This window comes from Scyliorhinus torazame, chromosome 7, assembly GCF_047496885.1.
Source record: "Scyliorhinus torazame isolate Kashiwa2021f chromosome 7, sScyTor2.1, whole genome shotgun sequence".
NCBI lineage: Eukaryota > Metazoa > Chordata > Chondrichthyes > Carcharhiniformes > Scyliorhinidae > Scyliorhinus > Scyliorhinus torazame.
In genome coordinates this window covers 314,361,701-314,384,101 of record NC_092713.1, presented here as the reverse complement: position 1 = coordinate 314,384,101, position 22,401 = coordinate 314,361,701, and the positions used below count along the sequence as shown (strand labels likewise).

General features: G+C 46.4%; 1 long non-coding RNA gene across 1 annotated transcript; it reads right to left on the bottom strand.

Moving 5' to 3' along the window:
- Positions 1-215: 215 nt before the first annotated feature.
- On the bottom strand, positions 216-20,079 carry LOC140427503 (uncharacterized). The gene is made up of 6 exons (XR_011948526.1): positions 19,955-20,079; positions 14,759-14,974; positions 13,648-13,717; positions 12,763-12,924; positions 3,450-3,560; positions 216-746 (listed from the first exon to the last, which is right to left on the bottom strand). It is a non-coding gene; the product is annotated as an uncharacterized lncRNA (long non-coding RNA).
- Positions 20,080-22,401: the final 2,322 nt, after the last annotated feature.

Here is a 22,401-nt window from a genome sequence, read left to right as displayed (position 1 = left end):
AAACCTCTGTTTCTTTTATTCAACTCGGTTTGGACTCCCCGTGTCTTCTGAAAAAGGTGTTTCCTGCAGAAGTATTTCACGTACAGGTAATGTAGATATGCCAGTGGGAAGTGCTGTAATACTGGTGCAATAATTATCACACTGAACCAAGTCATATTGAAAATTGATTAAAAATATTTATTTCATCTCATTTATTTACCAGTGATAAACTGCTGCAATAAATTTCACCAAATCAGACCTCATTAATAAGGTGGAAATAAAGAATTTATAATGGAAAAATAAGTAAATATGCGGAAATGTATTTTAATGGATCGTTCCATTATTTTAATGGACAAAGTAATTTCACATCTACCCGCAGGATGTTTAGGCATTAATATCCCACAGAGTGATTTTGAGGCCATAAAATGTTTCGTAAAACTGAATTTTAGTATAAAATTCATTGCTCTCTGATCGGAGACATTGTTTAAAATATTTCTGTAACCGAGTGTTTTGAATGGTTCCTTAATCGATTAAATTAAAACGGATGAAAGTATCATTGATGATGCACTCTTAGGTATGAGGTCTCAAGCACAACCTGTTTAGCATAGACGCAAATAATCTTTTGACATCACATGACATCAGGAAAAACCTTTTTTCCTCTGTGACAGCAGTCCTTGAGATACCAGAGATGATCATAAAGCTGGGTGTGATGATATGCACAAGCGACCTCCAGCCTGCAGGTGGCAGTGTAGAACTACCACGTGACTCTGTACCTCGAGGAGTGAAGAGATAGTCGTGTTAGTGGATAGTCATACTTGCAGTAGAGCTAGGATAATTGATCTTAATTAGTCCTTTGTGATATATTTCTCATAGTTCTCTGAACCACGCATTTATTTTTTAATAAAACATTTTAACTAGTCAAGAGCTAGATGTTCTATTGTGCATAATTCCTACCAGCCAAGCACAAGAACGTAACAGCGGGAGGGTGGTGAATGAGTACTTCACATTGATCGATTGATTAATTGATATTTATTGTCACATGTGAGGGTGTAGCAGTGACCCAAGCCGGGGAATCGAACCTGGGTACCTGGCGCTGTGAAGCAACAGTGCTAACCACTGTGCTAAGGCGCCTGTACTGCAGGTACGGGGGTAGATCCCTGCCTGCTGGCTCCGCCCAGTAGGTGGAGTATAAATGTGTGTGCTCCCCGAGCTGCTGCCATTTCGGTAGCAGCCGCAGGAGGCAACACATCTCTGCTTACTAAAGCCTCTCGTCTCGTCGTAATTGATAGTGCATCACCGCCCAAGATCCCCAGTTCCAGATGAATTGTGTCCCAAGCTGCTGTGGGAGGCAAGGGAGGGAATTACAGGGGCTCTGACCCAATTTATTAATCCCTGTCTGGTCACAGGGGAGGTGCCAGAGGATTGGAGGACAGTTAATGTGGTCCCTCCTTTCAAGAAGGGCGGTAGCGATAAACCAGAGAATTACAGACCAGTGAGTCTCACGACAGTGGTAGGGAAACTATTGGAGAAAATCTGAAGGAGAGAATCTATCTCCATTTGGAGAGGCAAGGTTTGCTCAGGGAAAGTCAGCATGACTTTGAAAGAGAGAGGTCATGGGTCACGAATTTGATTGAATTTTTTGAGGAGGTGATCGGGTGTGTAGATGAGGATAGTGCAGTTGGTGTGGTTTATATGCATTTCTGCAAAGACTTTGACAAGGTCCCACATTGGGGACTGATAAAGAAGGTAAAAGCACCTGGGGTCAGGGTAACTTGGCAAGTTGGATCCAAAACTGGCTTAGTGGTAGGAGACAGATGTAGACAGAAGGCTGTATGACTGGAGGCCAGTATCCAGTGGCCTCCACGTGGATCAGTGCTGGGTCCCTTATTGTTCGTGATTATACATGAACGATATAGATGAGAATGTGGGAGGGATGATAAGTAAATTTGCAGATGACACGGCGATTAGCAAGGGGGTTAACAGTAAGGAACAAGGTCTTAAGTTGCAGGAAGATATAGATGAGTTGCTCAGCTGGGCAGTTTCACGGTGGGTGGAATTCAACCCTTAAAAGTGCGAGGTGATGCACGTTGGAAGAAGTAACAAGACAAGGGAGTAGTCAATGAATGGTAGGACAGAGGAACGTATTGACGTACAGATCTCTGAAGGCGTCAGGAGGGGTTAATAGGGGCAGTTAAGAAGGCTTACGGGGCACGTGTCTTCATCAGATTATAAGAACAGGGAGGTTATGTTGTAGCTGTACAAAACTTTAGTTAGGCCACAGCTAGTGGACTGTGTGCAGTTCTGGCCTCCAACTAGTGGAAGGATTTGCATTAGAAAAGGTGCAGAGGAGATTCACCAGGATGTTCCCTGGGCTGGAGCCTTTCAGCTATGAAGAGAGACTGGATAGGCTCAGGTTGTCTTGTTTGAAGCACAGAAGGCTGAGGGGGGGGTGACCTGATTGAGGTGTATGTGATAATGAGGGGTTTGGAAAGGGTGGACAGGGAGCAGCTGTTCCCCTTAGTTGAAACGTCAATAACAAGGAGGCATAATTTCAAGACGACGGACAGGAGGTTTGGAGGTGATATGAGAAAAATAAATTTCACCCAGAGGGTTGTGGGAGTGGGAGACGCAGTGCCTGGGAGGGTAGCAGAGGTGGGAATCCTGACAACCTTTCAAAAAGTGTATGGATGGTTATTCGAAAGGTCAAAACATTCAAGGTGATGGGCCAAGTGTTGGAAAGTGGGATTAGTGTAGATGTAGTGTATTTTGGTTGGTGCAGACCTGAGAAGCTCAAAGGCCTCTTCTGTACTGCATAACTCGATGACAATAGCCATTAAATATGGGCTAAATCATTGAACTCGATCACCCATCAGGCAACATCGAACCAGAGAGCGAACATAGGTTACCTCAATGCAAAGGATCAATGACTACAATAAACAGATTGTGCAAAATACCAACACAGATAGATTATTTATTCTTCAAATAGAAAATTATTCCTCGCACACCCTCAGAGGAGATACAGAACAGGGAAACTTAAAAGAGATTCTAAGAGGAAAATGCTTCCGTTTGTGTTGTTATCTACTTGGTCTCTCAGATTTATCTCAGAAAGCATTCCATGTGCAATAAATTACCCTGAGGTGAGCTGATGATTATTAAATCGAGAAACATGGCAGGCAGTTTTTAAACACCACCATTCCCCAATGATTCATGGCTTAAATAACCAGTTAATCTGTTCTGAGGGAATAGTGTTGGTCAGGTCACTGGACAGGACTCTTCAAACGCTGCCGTGCACCATTCAACACCTTCCCCGAGCCACCAGGAAACAGAAGGCGGGCTGCGTATTGTCTCCTCTGGCAGAGGAACCTCCAATAATGTAGCACTTACAGGTGCAGATTATCACCTCAAGCGCTCACTGTGGTCGTCAAACCAAACATTTACTGATCAAGAAGTCGCGCCACTTCTAAATGTACCTGGCTGCATCAAAGGGGTTTTTCAGGCTCTGATTTTCGTTTGGTACATCCATCACTGCTCGGCACTGGTTACATTTCATTCAATCACAGGAAGCATTCATCGTTAGGGGACTATGCGGGAAATAAAAATTGAATAAAATTTATTCAAACATATAGTCACGAGGAATCTCGGTTGACAAATGTGACACAGATGGTTTTTTGGCACCAGGGATAGATCCCACCTGATGCTGGCTATAGACAATGGAGGGGTGGAGGGAGGAAGGACATGCATTTACGTACTAAGGCCAACATTTTCCTGTCCCTCCTGCCTGTGGGATCTTCTGCTCCCGTCGATCACGACACCACACGATGCGTTCCCCGTCAGCAGAGGGTGCGGGGCACACAAAACCTCACGGGCACCGGTGGGGCTCAACGATCCTGCTGCCGGCCGACAGCACATTGCCTCCTCTACCGGAAAACACGCCGAGGAGAGGGCTGGAAAATCACGTCCCGTATTTCATGACAGCACGGTCGCACAAGTGGATCGCACTGTGGCTTCACAGCACCAGGGCCCCAGGTTCGATTCCCTGCTGGGTCACTGTCTGTGCGGAGTCGGTACGTTCTCCCCGTGTCTGCGTGGGTGTGCTCTTTTGAGTGTGGTCGCTGCGGTGTTGCAGAAACCAAGCAGTCAATTTGAGCACAGAAAGCTCCCACAAAGAGCACTTTTATAAGATAACATCTGTTTTTAGTGATGTGCTTCAAAGGACAAATATTAGCCGGGACACCAGGGAGAACTAAAGGCAAAGTACTGGAATATAAACAGAGAATGATAGATAAACTCATCAGGTCTGGCAGCATCTGTGGAGAGAAGCAGAGTTAATGTTTCAAGTTTCAATGACCCTTCTGCAAAACTGTCCTCCTCCCCTTCAATATAGAACTGTGGGATGTTTCTGGGCAGACCCAGGTGTGATGATCTTTGTGAAGGGTTTCCAAGATGGATGACGTAATGATCACAAAGATACACAAAGCTCTTTTGAAGAACTAAACTAATTCTATTAACACGACTAAATTTGAGTTCAACACTTATTCTGAATAGCAAACATACATGTAAGAACATAACATAGAACATACAGTGCAGAAGGAGGCCATTCGGCGCATCGAGTCTGCACCGACCCACTTAAGCCCTCACTTCCTCCCTATTCCCGTAGGCCAATAACCCCTCCTAACATTTTTTGGTCACTAAGGGCAATTTATCATGGCCAATCCACCTAACCTGCACGTCTTTGGACTGTGGGAGGAAACCGGAGCACCCGGAGGAAACCCACGCAGACACGGGGAGGACGTGCAGACTCCGCACAGGCAGTGACCCAGCAGGGAATCAAACCTGGGACCCTGGCGCTGTGAAGCCACAGTGCTATCCACTTGTGCTACCCTAATTAAACTCCACTCACTAACACTATCTCTATGTACTAACTCTAACTATTATATCTTAACTAACTCTGCCAGACACAATGAATCTTATCTTCTTCAGCTCCAAATCTAATCTCCTCCCCGAGCCCAAGAGCCAGTGCAATTTATACTACTGTCCCTTAGCTCCCTCTAGTGGCTACGCTTAACATAACAATTACTCTTCACATGCTGTACATTTGTATAATGTCACACCAGGAAGCCAGGCAGTAAGGTGAGCGGAGATTTATTTACGGTGACGAAACGTCCGCCTACAGCAGTGAATATATTTAGAGAGTACAGTCCCGTTGGGACAACCAACATGCCGGTCCCTGTCTGGGCCGGCCTTTATATTAAGATCTTATCAGCCCCAGCTGTGTGGGCCTCTGCCCACTAGTGGGGAAGCTCATATTCCACAAGTCCATTGGGGAGATCATTCAGGTATCCCTGAGGGCCTCGGAGGTGGGAGGGGGAAAGCCGGGGGGGGGGGGGGGGGGGGAGGGTGTATTGCCGGGTTATTATCCAATTCCCTTTTGAAAGCCAACATTGAATCTGCCTCCACTTCTCTCAGGCAACGCGTTCCGGAATCTAACCGCCAACCACAAAAGGACGTTTTTTTCCACGCGTCACCTTTGGTTCTTTTAATAATCATCTTCAATCAATGGCAGGCAACCTGCGGCCACTGGGTCACGTGCAGCCCACCAGAGATCTGGCTGCAGCCCAAAGAGACAATTTGTTCACCGTTTGCCATGCACAGGGTTGCCACATCCCGTTGGTTTCCCTCTCGGCAGCTTTTTTCCTCCCAGGGTGACTGAAGTAATTTGCACCTGGAGCAAGGGGCGAGTGAAGTGAGGGGCGTGTTGATTGCTCACGACATTGACTGTGAGAGCCGGGCACTCCCTCGGTGTCCACCCAAGTGTGACTATTTCTTTTGTTTTTACTATTTGAAGTTGACGACAGTTCTACGAATATATAAAGGATTAAACATTTTTTATAACTTGTTCTGAACTATTTGGTGTGCATTAAATGCAGTTAGTCTTATTCAGGGTCAGAGTTAATGGACAGGCCCAATTTTAATGTTGCGGCCCACTCACATAAAGGAGGACCACCCACTTACTTGCCTAGGTTGCCTATCATTGCCTTAAATTATCTCAGCTTTGTTAAGAGCACAGAACATACAGTGCAGAATGAGGCCATTCGGCCCATCGAGTCTGCACCGACCCACTTAAGCCCTATCCCCGTAATCCAATAACCCCATCTAACCTTTTTTGGTAACTATGGGCAATTTATCATGGCCAATCCACCTAACCTGCACGTCTTTGGACTGTGGGAGGAAACCGGAGCACCCGGACGAAACCCACGCAGACACGGGGAGAACGTGCAGACTCCGCACAGACAGTGACCCAACAGGGAATCGAACCTGGGACCCTGGCGCTGTGAAGCCACAGTGCTATCCACTTGTGCTACCGTACTGCCCCGAAGGTTGTATCTTTAAGGTTGTATCTTTGGTGAGATAACAGAGAGGGTTGGCATTTGATAAAGTTCCACATAATTGGTTTGTCAGCATAGTTGAAGCCCCATGGAATGAAAGGGCCATTGACAGCATGGATGTGAAGTGAGTTGGGTGCAGGTGTAGCACACGGTAAAGAAGGTTGGCCTTCATAGCGAGAGGATTCGGGTGCAGGATCAGGGATAGAATCACAGAGTTATAGATCCAGAAAGAAGACATTTGGCCCACCGAGTCTAGACTTGCTGTCTTGCTGAAATCATACAGAGCCTTGGTGAGACCACAACTGGGCTGGATTAGTGAGTTGTTCCCGGCACTTGTTCGATCTCGTGAGCTGTAATGGCCATCGGGGATTGTGGAAGAACCTCTCCCGAAATCCACCGGTCGCATCCCATTCTGATTCCGACAGGACGCAGCCGGTAAATCGCGCCCATTGTCTGCAGATTTGGTCTCCTTATCTGAGGAAGGATGTGTTTGGTCCAGATTGAGTACAGAGAAGATTTATTGTTTCTGCGGCTAAGTGCCGCCTCGAACGGAGAATCCGTGGGAGCTCCACGCCGGGCAAATCGACACGACTCCCTCACCGATTCAGGTGCCAGGGAATGTATGGGGCCCGAGCCGTGCATGCGCCTGGCTGACGACCTGCACCTGTCGTGCCGTACGACATGGTGCCAAAACCTAACCCACCACCTGCGACCCCACAGCCCACCCACTGGTCACCCCCCGCCAGTCCCCCCAGCCCTAGCGATGAACCCCGGGCAGCGGTACGTACCTGGCCGAGTGTGGCTGCGCTGGACACAGTCCGAAGCCATCACGCTGGCTGAGACCACGTGTGCTGCGCCGTCAGGAACTCGGCCCATCGGGGTGGAGCATTGCGGATGGGCTGGCCAATGAGGCGCCAAAGGCATTGTGACTGCGCGCACGCCATGATTGCACCCCAATTCCAGCATCAGAATCGATTCTTCGCCCGATCGCCGATCACGATTTTGGAGCCGGGCAAGGGAGAATCCTGCCCGGTACGTTTTCAAGATGAAGTTAGCTATAGCTGTTGAGACTGAAGAGATCAAAGGATATGGGGGAGAGCGAGAACAAGTTACTGAGTGTAATTATCAGCCATGATCACAATGAATGGTGGAGCAGGCTCGAAGGGCCAAATGGCCTGCTCATATTTTTTATCTTTCGATATTTCTGTAGTGTACGGTGGTTTTTCGGACAGGCAGAAAGATACATAGAAACTGGTAGCAGGAGGACGCCATTCAGCCCTTCAAGCCTGCTCCACCATTCAACATGATCATGGTTGATTCTCGATCTCAATCCCCTGTTCCAGTTTACTCCCCATATCCCTTGATGCTATTAAAAGCGAAACGATTATCTCTTTCTTGAATATAATCAGTGACTTGGCCCCCACAATGTGATGGATGCGGGAATTTCAAATATATTGTATTATAGTTATTTGGTGTAGTAAGAGTTGAAAACCTGGATTAGTGTGTCAGTGACTGGTGCAGGCATTTTTTAAGATAATCCTAGTTTGAAAGGTTAAGAGCCAGGGGTGCAATTAGGGCATCGTAAAAATCTTGGGCGAATGCAGTTTTGTTCGGATTAAGAGGGAGTTCTCCATGGAGTTAATCAGATTTCAGCTTGGTGAGATGATGTAGTTGCTGGTTGGAGCTTTAGATGAAGCTGTGAGCAGATGTCAAGATTTTGCTCTCACTGCAGATCAGGTAAAGATACGTCTGTAGACAGACTAGCAGTTTCTTTCCAAGCAGTTCAAACTTGTCTGATTAGAAGAAGAGCTGAAACAATGTTTTGAAGAAATACAGACGGAGTTCCTGCATGGTTCTGACAGGATTCAGGGCTTATCTTTAAAACAGTCTCTGTACAGCAGGTATTCCTAAGTGTTAACTATTTAACAGTGGACTGAGAACTTAGATGGTTTTTTTTGTTGTTTGAGTGGGAATAAAGATATCAGTTAAGCATTACTGTGTCACTATATTGATTTGCATTTTTATCGAGTAATTGTGAATTATGTTTCTTGTGTGATGTTAAAGATATTTTAATGCAGCGTTAGCAATAAAGTTTGTCTTAATTTACCATGTCCCTATGTAATCACTCCTGGAATGAGGTATCCTTTCGTCACAAGTCTTACAAAATTAAAACAAAATATTGGGGTTTCTGTCTAGTAACCTAAGAGGCTGGTCTGGGATCGTAATGACAGCCTTATGTGGTGGAGAATTGCACAGGTTCGCTATCCCTCGAGTAAAGGAACCTTTCCTCATCTCAGTCCTAAATGGCCTACCCCGAATCCTGAGACTGTGATTCCACAACCAGGTAAAACATCTCCTCTTCATTTAGTCTGTCCAGCCCTCCTAGAACTTTATACGTTTCAATCAGATTTCCTCTCATCCTTCTAATCTCTAGCGATGACAGGCCCAGTCGAACCCACCTCTCCCCACAAGACAGTCCCGCCAGCCCCAGTGGGGATCGCCGGGGTTCAGTGCTCGGGCTACTGTTTTCCTTCATCTACATGACCTACACTTAGTTGTGTAGAGCCACAGCTTCAATGTTTTCAGATAATACAAAACCTGGGAGTATTGCGAACTGTGAGGAAAGTGATGATCATGAGGAGATAGATGGGCTGGTAGACTGGATGGACGCATGGCAGATGAAATTTAATGCGGAGAAATGTGAGGAGACACATTTTGATAGGAAGAAGGAGGGGGTGCAATCGATAACGAAAGGATACAAAAGGACACTGGAACAGAGAAACCTGGGAATATATGTGCACAAATTGTTGATGGTCGCTGGACAGGTTGCGAAAGGGGCCAACGTGGCTGATCAGAGCCTGGGCTTTATAGATAGAGGCATCGATACAAGAGCAAGGATATTATGATGGATTCATTCTGGGCACGGTGCTTCAGGAAGAAAGCGGAGGCTTTAAAGAGGGTGAAGAAAAGATTTACAAGAACGGTTCCAGTGATGAAAGACTTCAGCCATGTGGGTAGATTGGAAAGGTTTTCGTTCTTCTCCTGCGAGAGGAGAGTTCAGAGAAGTTTTCAAAATCATGAGGGGTCGCAACAAAATAAATAGGAAGAAAATGTTCCCATTGGCAGAAGAATCGAGTACCAGAGGGCGCAGATTTAAGCTGATCGGCAACAGGAGGAAAAATATATTTATGCAGTCATAGATTCATTGAAGTCCACAGCCCAAAGCATTTGCACCAGTCAAAAACAACAATCTAGCTATTCTAATCCCATTTTCTAACATATGTCCAGCCTTGTCTGCCATGGCATCGCAAGTGCACATCTAAATACTTCTTCAATGTTATGAGGGTTTCTGCCTCCACCCCCCTTTCAGGCAGAGAGTTCCAGACTCCCACCCCACTCTGGGTGAAAAAGTTTTCCCTCACATCCCCTCTAAACCTCCTGCCCCTCACCTTAAATTTATGCCCCCCCCCGGTCATTGATCCCTCCACTAAGAGGAAAGGTTTCTTCCTGTTTACTCCATTTATGCTCCTCATAATTTTACACATCTCAGTCATGTCCCCCTCAGTCTCCTCTGCTCCAGGGAAAACAACCCCAGTCTGTCCAATCTCTCTTCATAACTAACACCCTCCAGCCCAGGCAACATCCGGGTAAATCTCCTCTGCACCCTTCCCAGTGCTATCATATATTACGGGCGAGGCGGCTGGTTAGTGGTATTGGCACAGGACTAGTAATCCAGAGACCCAGGGTAATGCTCTGGGAACCCAGATTCGAATCCCACCATGGCAGATGGTAAGATTTGAATTCTTTCAAATAGATCTGGAATTAAAAGCTTAATGATGACCATAAAACCATTACCGACTGTCAGGAAACCCAACTGATTCGCCAATGTCCTTTAGGGAAGGAAATCTGCCGTCCTTACCCGGTCTGGCCTACATGTGATTCCAGACTCACCCAGCGATGCAGTTGACTCTTAACTGACCCCCACCGAAATGGCTAGTAAGCCACTCAATTCAAGGGCAATTAGGGATGGGCAACACATACTGGCCCAGGCAGCGATGCCCATACAACGAATAAACAAAACATCTCTCCTATAATGTGGATTCCAGAACTGCAGACAATACTCCAGCCGTGGCTTAACCAATGTTTGAGACAGTTCCAGCATAACCTCCCTGCTCTTAAACTCTACGCGTCAGCTGATAACGGCAAGTCTACCATCTGCCTTCTTAACCACTATGTCCACCTGCTCTGCGACCTTAAGGGACAGGTGTACCTGCACACCAAGGTTCCTCTGATCCTCGGTGCTTCCCAGGGTCCTGCTGTTTAGCGTCTATTCCCTTGCCTTGTTTGCCCTGTCCAAGTGCATCACCTCACACTTATCCAGATTGAATTCCATTTGCCACTGATCAGCCCATCTATATCCTCCTGTAATCGAAGGCTATCCTCCTCACTATTTACCCCACCACCAATTTTTGTCTTATCAATGAACTTACTGCATTCAAGTTTAAATGAATTACGAACAGCAAGGCACCAACACTGATCCTTGACACAAACTTCCAGTCAAAAAATTACCCCTTGACCATCCCCCTCTGCTTCCTGCCACTCTGCCAATTGTGGTCCCAATTTGTCAAACTTTCTTCGATCCCATGGGCTTTTACCTTTGCTAACCATCTCCCACGTGGGACCTGATCAAAAGCCTTGCTGAAGTCCAAGTAGACTACTTCAAACGCTGTTTCCTCATCTACACTCCTGGTCACCTCTTCACAAACATAATCAAGTTGGCCAGACATGACCTCCCCTTAACAAAACCATACTGACTAATCCCAACCTCTCCAAATGCAGATTAATTCTGTCTCTCAGTTTTGCTTCCAATAGTTTCCCCACCACTGAGGTTAGACAGACTGGCCTGTAGTTTCCTGGTTTAGCCCTTCCTCACTTCTTGAACAATGGAACCACATTGACTATCCTCCAGTCATTGGATAGACATATGGATGATAAGGGAATAGTGTAGATGGGCTTTCGAGTGGTTTCACAGGTTGGCGCAACATCGAGGGCCGAAGGGCCTGTACTGCGCTGGAATGTTCTATGTCTATGTACCTCTCCTGTGGCCAGAGAGGAATTGGAAATTATTGCCAGCACTCCTGCTATTTCCACCCTTCCTCACTCAACAGCCTGGGATACATTTCATCTGGCCCTGGAGATTGATCTACGATTAAGCCTGCCCAACCATCAGAACCTCATCTCTGTCGATGTCAATCTCTTTAATTTTATTGTCCAGGGGCAGCACGATGGCGCAGTGGTTAGCACTGTTGCCTCACGGCACCAAGGACCAGGATTCTATGCCAGCCCTGGGTCCCTGTCCATGTGGAGTTTGCACATTTTCCCCGTGTCTGTGTGGCTCCTCCCCCCCGCCCACAATTCAAAAGAAGAGCATTGTAGGTGAATTGGCCACGCTAAATTGCCCCTTAATTGGAAAAAATAAATTGGGTACTCTAACTTTTTTTTTAAAGAAAAAAAAAATGTCTTACAGTCCTGCCTTGTATACCCATATCGTCCCTCTCACTAGTGAACACCGACACTTCAATAAGGACACGAGGAGTCCACAAGGAGTAAACATAAGAACAAAGTACACACACATCCCGGTCGAACCCTACCGGGTTCCTGCTCACTCGGTGCCTCACTGGCTGACCTTGTATACACTGGGTAATTGAGACAACTCGCCCCTAGCGGGGGAGCTCCTACTCCACAAGGAGCACGGGGAAGACCAGCATTCCTATTCCGTAAGTCCCGTGCGGAATATTACAGACACAAAGTATTCATTTAGAACCCTACCTACGTCATCCAGCTCCACACACAAATTACCACCGTGGTCCTACTCTTTCCCTAGTTATCCTTTTACCCTTAATGTACTTGCAGAACAACTGAGGATTTTCCTGTATTTTAGCTGCCAGTATGCTTTCACGTCCCCTTTGTGCTCTCCGAATATCCTTGTTAGGTTCTCTCTTGCACATTCCATGCGCCTCTAGGGCCTCTGCTGTTTAGAGCCCTCGGCGCAGTGGTTAAGATCCGGGATGTCCTGCCCGAGAGTACGGGCTCTCATCATCATCTGTCATCATTTTCAACAGGGAATTGGGTAAATACCTGAAGAGAAGCATGACACTGCAGGGCGACGGAGAAAGGGAATGGAATGGGGCATGCTAGATCACTCATGCACAGAAACAGCATAGCTTTGATGGGCCAAGTGGCCTCCTTCTGTGTAACCATTTAGAACCCCATCCACAGCAATGTTCAAACATTTGTCGGACAATGTTGAATCTGCTGGGAATTTATGCACCTCTCCCATATCTCTCATAATTACACTTCCATTTGAATCTTGGAGGCAACATGTTGTCTGTGGTACCTGAGCTGCTGTGGAACCGGAATCTCGAACATCTTGCCTGGGTGCTGTTGCTGGTAGTCACGGATTTGTTGAGTTGAACTATAGAGATGCAACAGGGCACTCCTGGAACCATGTTGTGTTACGCTTCTTCATGTAGCATAAGCTGCTTCCTTGATGTATACTCTGACAAAGGAAGGTTCAGACTTGGAGATAGGTTTTAACACATTTATTGAACAGTTAACAATTCTCCTACTTGAGTTCGACTCTCCTGCTAATCTTGCTATAGTAACTCAGTCTAACTACCCAGCCTGGTCTAATCCATGCGGTGGGTGTGATGCTTCCTGATCTGCCCCTGTCTCTCTGAGTGTCGCCTATGGAAAAGAGAAAGAGCATGTGTGCCCTGTCCTTTTATATGTGTTGCCCCCTTGTGGTAGTGTCACCTCTGGGTGTCTTGACTGCCCATTGGTCGTGTCCTATCTTACTGACCTATTGGTTGAATGTCTGTGTGTCATGATGTCTCTGGTGCTCCCTCTAGTGTTTATTTAGTTGTAGTGTATTTACATTAACCCCTTGTGTATTTACAGTGATGCATATCACGACACAACATATTGATTTTGCAACAAAAACAGAAAACGCTGGACAATCTCAGCAGGTCCGACAGCCTCTGTGGAGAGAGAAGGGAGCTGATGTTTCGAGTGTGGATGACCTTTTGTCAAAGCTTTCTCACAGATGCTGTCAGACCTGCTGAGATTGTCCTGCATTTAACGTTTTTGTTTCAGATTCCAGCATCCGCAGTAATTCGCTTTTATCTTATTGATTTTGCAAATAGTTAAAAAGACACCGATTGAATGCGCAGCCACTAAAACGTGAGCAGCACGAGCCGTGGGAGCTGAAAGTGGACCAAACCTTTCACAGTCATTACGCATCCAGCCTTGGCTGAGGTAAACAGCTTTTGAAGAGGGAGAGCCACATGGAGCTGAAAGAAAGGAAATAGATTTCTGCAAAAGTGGTTGGAGGGGAGACAAGCTTTTCTTTTTGGAAATGCATGAGGCTAATGATTAGACATAAAGTTGACAGGCATGCGGAGCAATCAGTCAGTCACAAATTACCTTCACTAATGTAAAGTAGGAATTTCTAAACAAGTGCAGTCCCATTAACAGCTGACGACAAGCAGAGTTAATTGACCATTGTTTTTTTTGTTGTTAAGAGCTTTGTGCAGCCTCTCAGGCCGAGATACCTTGAAAGAGAAATAATTAAAATCAACAAATTGATGAGAGGTTTGATATTCTTTTACTTTCTCTCCTGTTGCGTTCCCTCCAAATGCCCTGGCTCCTCCTTCAATCTGGAGGTAGCCACAATGCAGGCCGAGGATATTTTATTTTTTAATCATTTGTTCACGAGGTGGGTGCCCCTGGAAAGGCCAGGGGCTTGTCCCTCTGAGAAGATGTTGGCGAACCGCCTTCTCGAATCTTGGCACGCCATTTCAGAGGGCAGTTTAGGACCCATTACTGTCAGACACAAAAAGGGCCAGGTCGCATCAGGACAGTCGATTTCCTCCCCGATAGGGTATGATTGCACCAGATGGGGTTTTAATTACAATCTGATAGTGTTATTGTCAACAGCTCTGATACTAGCTTTTTATCCCAGATTTTATTTAATTAACAGAGTATTAATTCCCCAGCTGCTGTGGTGAGATTTGAATTTAAGTCCACGGATCAGTAAACCAGACGTCTGTCTTACTTGTCCAGTTGGGACAGTCACTTATCATAGCAACATGTAGTGATAGGCCAAGGAGGCTGCTCTAACCTGCCTGGATCCTATTGGTTGTTTTATTTCAGGGCCCAATCAGCTAAATAGAAGAACAGAAATTAACTGAGGGACAAATTAAAAGGGGCCGCACCTGAAAGACAAGCAGAGCACAGCCTGAAAAGAACAAAGAGGAACAGAAACTTAAAAATATCAAATCAAACTGTGAAAACTGAGGTCGATGAAACAGTCCAACCCCTGCGGTACCCACCGGGCATGGAAGGCCGTGGACACCACGTGCTCCCTCTCCAGGGACACACGGCCGCGAATGAAGCCGCGGAAGAGGGCCAGACAGTCCGGTCAGATGACCCCCTCGGTCGCCCGCTGCCTGTTTAGGGCAAGCTTCGCCAGGCCCAGGAGCAGGTTCATGAGGAGATCTTCCGCCGCCCCCCTCTGCACCGGATGCACATAGATCAGGAACGTGGGGCTGAAATTTAAGAACAACATTGTTAAGAAACTGAAAAGGGAGTGCAGCCTATGACATTCAACATATACGTGGCTCTCGGACTCCACAAGGCCGCAAAAAAGGCAAGTCTCTTGTATGCCCATAAACCAGTGTGGTTACCCCATGTTCCTTGGGGTATATGAGATCCCCCAATGTGGTGGTGGGGGGGGGGGCAATCATTAGCAGTGCAGCTATATAAATAGAGCAGTCCAGTGTGGTACCAGGTAGACGGCACAAGTAGTGAACGGCTGGTGGTGTGTACATAAACCAGGGGGCTGGTTTAGCACAGGGCTAAAGAGCTGGCTTTTAAAGCAGACCGAGGCAGGCCAGCAGCATGGTTCGATTCCTGTACCAGCCTCCCCGAACAGGCGCCGGAATGTGGCGACTAGGGGCTTTTCACAGTAACTTCATTTGAAGCCTACTTGTGACAATAAGCGATTTTCATTTTGAGGGCAGCACAGTAGCATAGTGATTAGCACAATTGCTTCACAGCTCCAGGGTCCCAGGTTCGATTCCCGGCTTGGGTCACTGTCTGTGCGGAGTCTGCACGTTCTCCCAGTGTCTGCGTGGGGTTCCTCCGGGTGCTCCGGTTTCCTCCCACAGTCCAAAGATGTGCAGGTTAGGTGGATTGGCCATGATAAATTGCCCTTAGTGTTCAAAATTGCCCTTAGTGTTGGGCGGGGTTACTGGGTAATGGGGATAGGGTGGAGGTGTGCAGTTTGGTAGGGTGCTCTTTCCAAGAGCCGGTGCAGACTCGATGGCCCGAATGGCCTCCTTCTGCACTGTAAATTCTATATTGTTGTCAATAAAGTAACTTTCTGTTTGACCCTACAAACTCGTACTGGATTCTTCGTGGCCCTCACAAAAGAGACCAATTGGCCCATAATGCCCATGCCCACTCTTTGCTCAGGACATCCAGTCGATCGCATACCTGCACGGTCTTCATAGCCCTGTAATTTATTTTTTTTTGCTTTGTCCAATTCTCTTCAGAAAGCGATTATTGAATTATCTTCCACCAGCCATTCCAGGTCTGAACAACTTGTCGGATTAAAAAAAAAAATGATTTTCTTCATGTCACAGAATACTACAGTGCAGAAGGAGGCCATTTGGCCCATCGGGATTACACCAACCTTCCGAAGGAGCACCCTACCTACCACGTCCCCACCATTGGACACTAAGGGGCAATTTAACATGGCCAATCGACCTAACCATCTTTGCACTGTGTGAGGAAACCGGAGCACCCGGAGGAAACCCACGCAGACAAGGGGAGAACGTGCAGACTCCGCGCAGCCAGTGACCCAAGCCGGGAATCGAACCTGGGACCCTGGCGCTGTGGAGCAACAGTGCTAGCCAGTGTGCCGCCCATCTTGTCACCTGGGCTCTTTGGCCAATCACCCGAAATCTGCGATCTCTTGACAAGACGGGGGTGGTTCGCTTTCTTGAATAACGTGGAATGTTGAGAAAGGTCATTTCAGAGACCTGCGGGCCAGACAGAGTTGGCAGGGATACATTCCCCGCTGAGCCTTCGGATGGTGGTAAGAGAGACCCCGTCATCTGAAAATTAAGGCCATGGTTTTGAATATCTCTATGGAATGGTTGTTTGGAAGTATGGAACATGAGCATTGCTGAAAGAAGCGACATCACGTTCCTCGTGACTGCAGGGCACAAAAACCTCTGCAAAGATGTCTCTTTTGTTTCAGACTATGAAATTCCCCTTTCACCTGTGACCCAGCTTCTTGAATCTCGCCACATGACTGAAGTCCCTCACAGCTGGCAGTAAGCTTGTGGATCTCTTCTCAACCCCTCCCTGAGGCTTCAATATCCTTCCTGAAGCGTGGTGCCCAGATCTTTTGTCAGAAACGCGGGCAGGTATTTGACCTACATGGGGAGTCAAGGGTTATGTCGGACAGGCAGACAGGTGGAGTGAACGTCACAGTCACATCAGCCATGATCTTACCAAAGAGTTGAGCAGGCGCAATGGGGCAGATGGCCCACTCTGAATTTCTTGTTAATTTACTTATGAATTGTCTCTTGGAGCATGCAGCCTTGTTCTGTGTGGTGAAGCTGCTCCCACAATACTGTTCGGTAGATAGCTACTATGATTATCCAAGGATTTTGACTCAACAAAAATTAAGAAATGGCTAAATCTCGGCCCTCTTGAGCACCATGACTGAATTGAGGAAAATTGGGTGTCCGCCAAGGAACCTGCCACGTATTCTGTTCAAATTTTTGAGTGAAAAGTTGGTTGAGCTCCAGTAGGCAACCAGCCAATGCTTTACAACTAGGTGGCACAGTGGTTAGCACTACTGCCTCACAGCACCAGGGACCTGGGTTCGATTCCGAACTTGAGTCACTGTCTGTGCGGAGTCTGCACGTTCTCCCCGTGTCCGCGTGGGCTTCCTCCGGGTGCTCTGATTTCCTTCCAAAGCCAAAAGATGGGCAGGCGAGGTGTATTGGCCATGCCAAATTGCCCCTTCGTTTCCAAAGGTTTGGTGGAGTTACGGAGATGGGGCGGGGTGCTTTTGTCTTTTGGAGGGTTGGTGCAGACTCGGTGGGCCAAATTACCTCCTTCTGCACTGTAGAGATTCTATGATTGGAAACAATAGCTCCTCTCTGGGAAAGAGATCCACAGTTGATATTTGTCCATCATCTATCGATAAGCAGGGATATTAAAACTGGTAATAATAATAATCTTCATTATTGTCACACGAGCCCTGGCTCCAATAGGCTGATTTAGCTCAGTGGGCCAGACAGCTGGCTTGTAATGCAGAACAAGGCCAGCAGTTCAATTCCCGTACCAGCTCACCTGAACAGGTGCCGGAATGTGGCGACTAGGGGCTTTTCCTCGTCACCACATTCCATTGCCTGTTCGGGTACACTCGGGGAGAATTCAGGATTTCCAAATTACCTAACAAGCACGTCTTTCGGAACTTGTGGGAGGAGACCGGAGCACCCGGAGGAAACCCACGCAGACACAGGGAGAACGTGCAGACTCCGCACAGACAGTGACCCAGCAGGGAATCGAACCTGGGACCCTGGAGCTGTGAAGCAACAGTGATAACCACTGTGCTACCGTGCCACCCCTACATTTACAGATGAGCCCAGTACTGCTCTCAGTCCACTATCTCAGACTCCCAGTAAGTGTAGCTGAGCAGAGATCAGGAAAGTGAACATGGGTTGACTCTCCAACTCAGCTGTGCTGAAGCTAATTTTAACACGGCCACCACTGCTTCTGCGCTTAGGTCAGTCCAATACAGAAAGGCAATCAGACCTGGAATATCCCTGTTCAAGAGCTTTCCGAGACACTGAGGAAGCAAGAGTATAATTCCTTTCAATGCATTCCTGGGGTATGTACAAATCCAGGCATTCTCATCACCAACTAATTCTATTGGAAGGGAGCACAGTCAGCTGATATGCCAGTCCCTCAGGGAACCCAGTAACCCGCTGTCCCAGCCCTAAAATCCTCTAAACTCTCTCCACTTTTCGGAGTCTGGTTTCTCGTACATCCTTGATTTTCTTTACTCCATGATTGTTGGCAGTGCCTTCAGCTGCCTGGGCTCAAAGCTCTGGCATTCTCGAGAACCCTGTCCGCCTCTCTCTGTGCTCCTTAATTTCCACCCCATTGAATAAGCTTTTTGTCGTCTGTCCTAATATCTCTTGATTTGGCTCTGAAATTCTGTCTGATCATCTAATGCCATCTGATAATGTGAAGCATCATTGGGATTGTCTTTTTTTTCCTACATTTAGAGTACCCAATGATTTTTTTTCAATTGAGGGCCAATTTGGCACGGCCAGTCCACCTACCCTGCACATCTTTGGGTTGTTGGGGGTCAAACCCACGCAGACACGGGGAGAATGTGCAAATTCTACACGGACAGTGACCAGGATCGAACCCGGGTCCTCAGCGCGAACCACTGCGCCACCGTGCTGCCCATTGGGATTGTATTTTTACCACATCAAGTGGACAATTTTTTTTAAAAATCATTCACAGGATGAGGGCATCGTTGGCTGTGCCTGCACTTATTGCCCATACCTAATTGCCCTTGAATTCAGTGGCTTATTCAGCCATTTTCGAGTCAACCACATTACTGCGGGTCTGGAGTCCATCAAGGGGCGCAGTGGAGCAGATGGATCTTTACACCGAATGACAATAACATAATAATAATCTTTATTATCGTCACAAGTAGGCTTACATTAACACTGCAATGAAGTTACTGTGAAAATCCCCTAGTCGCCACACTCTGGCGCCTGTTCGTGTACACAGAGGGAGAATTCAGAATGTCCAACTCACCTAACAAGCACGTCTTTCGGGACTTGGGGGAGGAAACCGGCGCACCCGGAGGAAACCCACGCAGACACGGGGAGAACGTGCAGACTCCACACACACAGTGACCCAAGGCGGGAATCATACCCGGGTCCCTGGCGCTGCTAACCACTGTGTTACCATGCCGCCAAGGGCAATGGTTTCATGGTCATAATCAGACCATAAACTCCAAATTTTTATTTGGATTCAGATTTCACCAACAACCCCCAAACATTACCCTGGGTCCCTGGATTACGAGTCGACAATTTATACTGCAAGTATTGGTTATTGTGTCCAATTTTGTTTTATTGCAACTTGATCACCTCTGAGACTTTGAATCTGGTATGTGAGCTGGAGGAAATTGCTTGGCGTGTCTAGGCGATCTGAATCACAAAATGACGTGTATTTTCGAAATAGTAATGACAAGCACAACGCCACCTTTGTCTGTTTGACGATGTGAGCTGCTGATGAACACGAAGAGTGCTGTAAATGGAAGGTAAGTGTGACATCTCCCATTAAACCTATGTGATGAGCTTCAGCAGATGGTCCCAAGGCCTCTCCTGAACCATTCAACAAATTAAAACCAATTAAGTAACACCTTTTGCCACGTTCCCTGACTGGTGTGTTTTACGCCTCAGAGATATGCGGAGATGACACACCTGCTTTTACTTGCGCAGAATTTTTTTTCAAGACGGTTCTTTTTAAATGCCCCAGCAATGTTGACAGCTGTTGCCTTTCAGTTCACTTTCCATTTCTCTTCAACCACACCCAAGCTCGACCTGAAACACACAGAACAGCGAAGAGTCAACAGAGGGACATAACTAAATAGTTGAGCAATTGAAGACTGAATCCTTGAGATTTGAATTTCTAAGTGGTTCTCCCTCTGTAATTTTAGGTAGAATGTTGTCATAAGCCCTAAAGAGACAGACCAGTTTGAATTTACGCTGTTCTTCCAATTGTTAATTTTTTGGCATGCTGCTAATTGCCTGGCATATTGTTAATCACATTTTAATGCTCCCACCTCTTGCCAGTGACTCAACCTGCAGTGTGCCGCCATACCTATGTGTCAAATTCAACACACTCCCTCATAAAACCACAAATTCACTTCCATTTATGTTTAATTGATTGCTTCATCCTTTTCTCTGCTTGCTCCAACAGTTTAATTGTAGATGTAAACGTATGCAAATAAACGTGCTATTTTTAGCTTTTTTGTGTGGTCATTAGGCTCACTAAAACTCTCGGAGCAATCAATCAACAATTAACATTGAGTGAAGTATTTGTTCAAGCATCAAGGAGCTGTTAGGAATGCAAATCAAATTGTTTTGGACAGAGCTCATCAGGGCGTGATAAAGAAGAAGGGCGTGACGGAACCTTCAGCCTGACAATCCTTTAAGAAATCTGTACTCCTCCAATTCTCTTTGCTTGTACAATCCTAATCACCATCGTTACTAAAATTCTGGTGTTCACTCCCTGCCCCTCTCTGCCTCCCGCTCCTTCTTGTCAGTGCTCCTGGAGGCTTAGCTGTTTTCACCTCTGCAAATATATCCTTATGCGATTCAGTATCAAATTTTGTTTCACACACGTTCCTGTGAAAAGCACTGTGGAACGTTTTACTTTTCTAAAAGGCGCCATATCAATGCCAGTAGTTGCTGTTATTGTTGTAACATGCTCAGCCTGCAGTGTTATTCCATTCAATGTCAAACTCATCATTTCCCAACATAAAACCAAGAAACCCCTTTCATTTACATTTAATTGACTGCTTCATCTCTCTTTCTCCTTTTTTTCAACAGTTTAATTGCAGTTGTAAATATATGCAAATAAGTGCGCTATTTTTAGTTTTGTTCTGTGGTCATTAGCCTCGTTTAGGACGGCACAGCAATCAATCACGACAATTAACGTTGAGTGAGAGTATTTGTTTAACTATCTCTGCGAGCTGTTAGAGATGCAAATCGAATTGTTATGGACAGAGCTCATCAGGGTGTGATTACGATTAAGGATGAAACCTGAATCTGTAAACTGTTCCCAAACTCAAAGTGTCTATTTGTGCCACTGTGTTGGCAAATTTGTGAGCCAAGGAATTTCATTGTGGTGGCCAATGAGATGGAGATGAGGTATGTCTTAGAATATGTTTCGCAGAAGGAGAACCCAATTAGGCATCAAATATAGGTCAATATCAGGGTGACTGCCTGTTTAAGTCCTCAATATGCTGTGCATATGTGACGCTAAACTATGCTCTTGGAAAATGAACATGGATTAAGAAAAGAACAATGCGTACCTGAATTTATATGACATCTTCAGAACTTTCCAAATCGTGTCACACTCAGTGTATCATTCAAGTGCAGTCGCTCCATGGAGGCAATATTTAGTTTGATGAACGAGGAGGCTTAGTTTGATTGGTTTGAACATTGCTACATTACAACGGTGACTGCACTTCGAAAACGCTTCACTGGCCGTGAAGTACCTTGAGACGTACTAAACTGGCGAATGGCACCACATCAATGCAAGTCTTTCCTTTGTTAATGGTTTTGTTCGAATGATTTACGGTGAACCTCTAATTGAGACCAAACACCCAAGGTGGTGTTAAAAGAATATTTGCAACTGCGGAAAACGGAGTGCCAAGGCAGAGAATTGAGACTGTGCAACCACATAATAGGATTGATGAACAATTAGGCTGGGACAATCTGCCGTCTCCACCCCCCCCCCCCCCCCCCCCCACACTCCCCCCCAGCATGTACAAAACACCAATTAAGTAATTTTGGGCTTTAAAAAAACCAATTTGCAACACCCTGACGATGGTTTCTGTATAAATGCAAGCTCCTTCTTTCTGATAGTCTGTACTTCCTGCCTGTGCTTAGAAACTTAATAAAATTGACCGCTATATTAAACCTTACAGTCGGGATTGACTAAACATTTAACATTTCTACAACCTTCCAGCTCTTTGTCATATTGGGCCTCGAAATTATGCAGTGCAAATATTAGCATAACACTGTTCAACACGCTGTTATGAAATTCCTTTCTCTGCCATTTTTGCAGAGGCTCAGGAAGTTTATTCAGCCAGTAGCTTAGCAACACAGCTCATCAAGGTCCCAAATTCAATCTCTGCTCT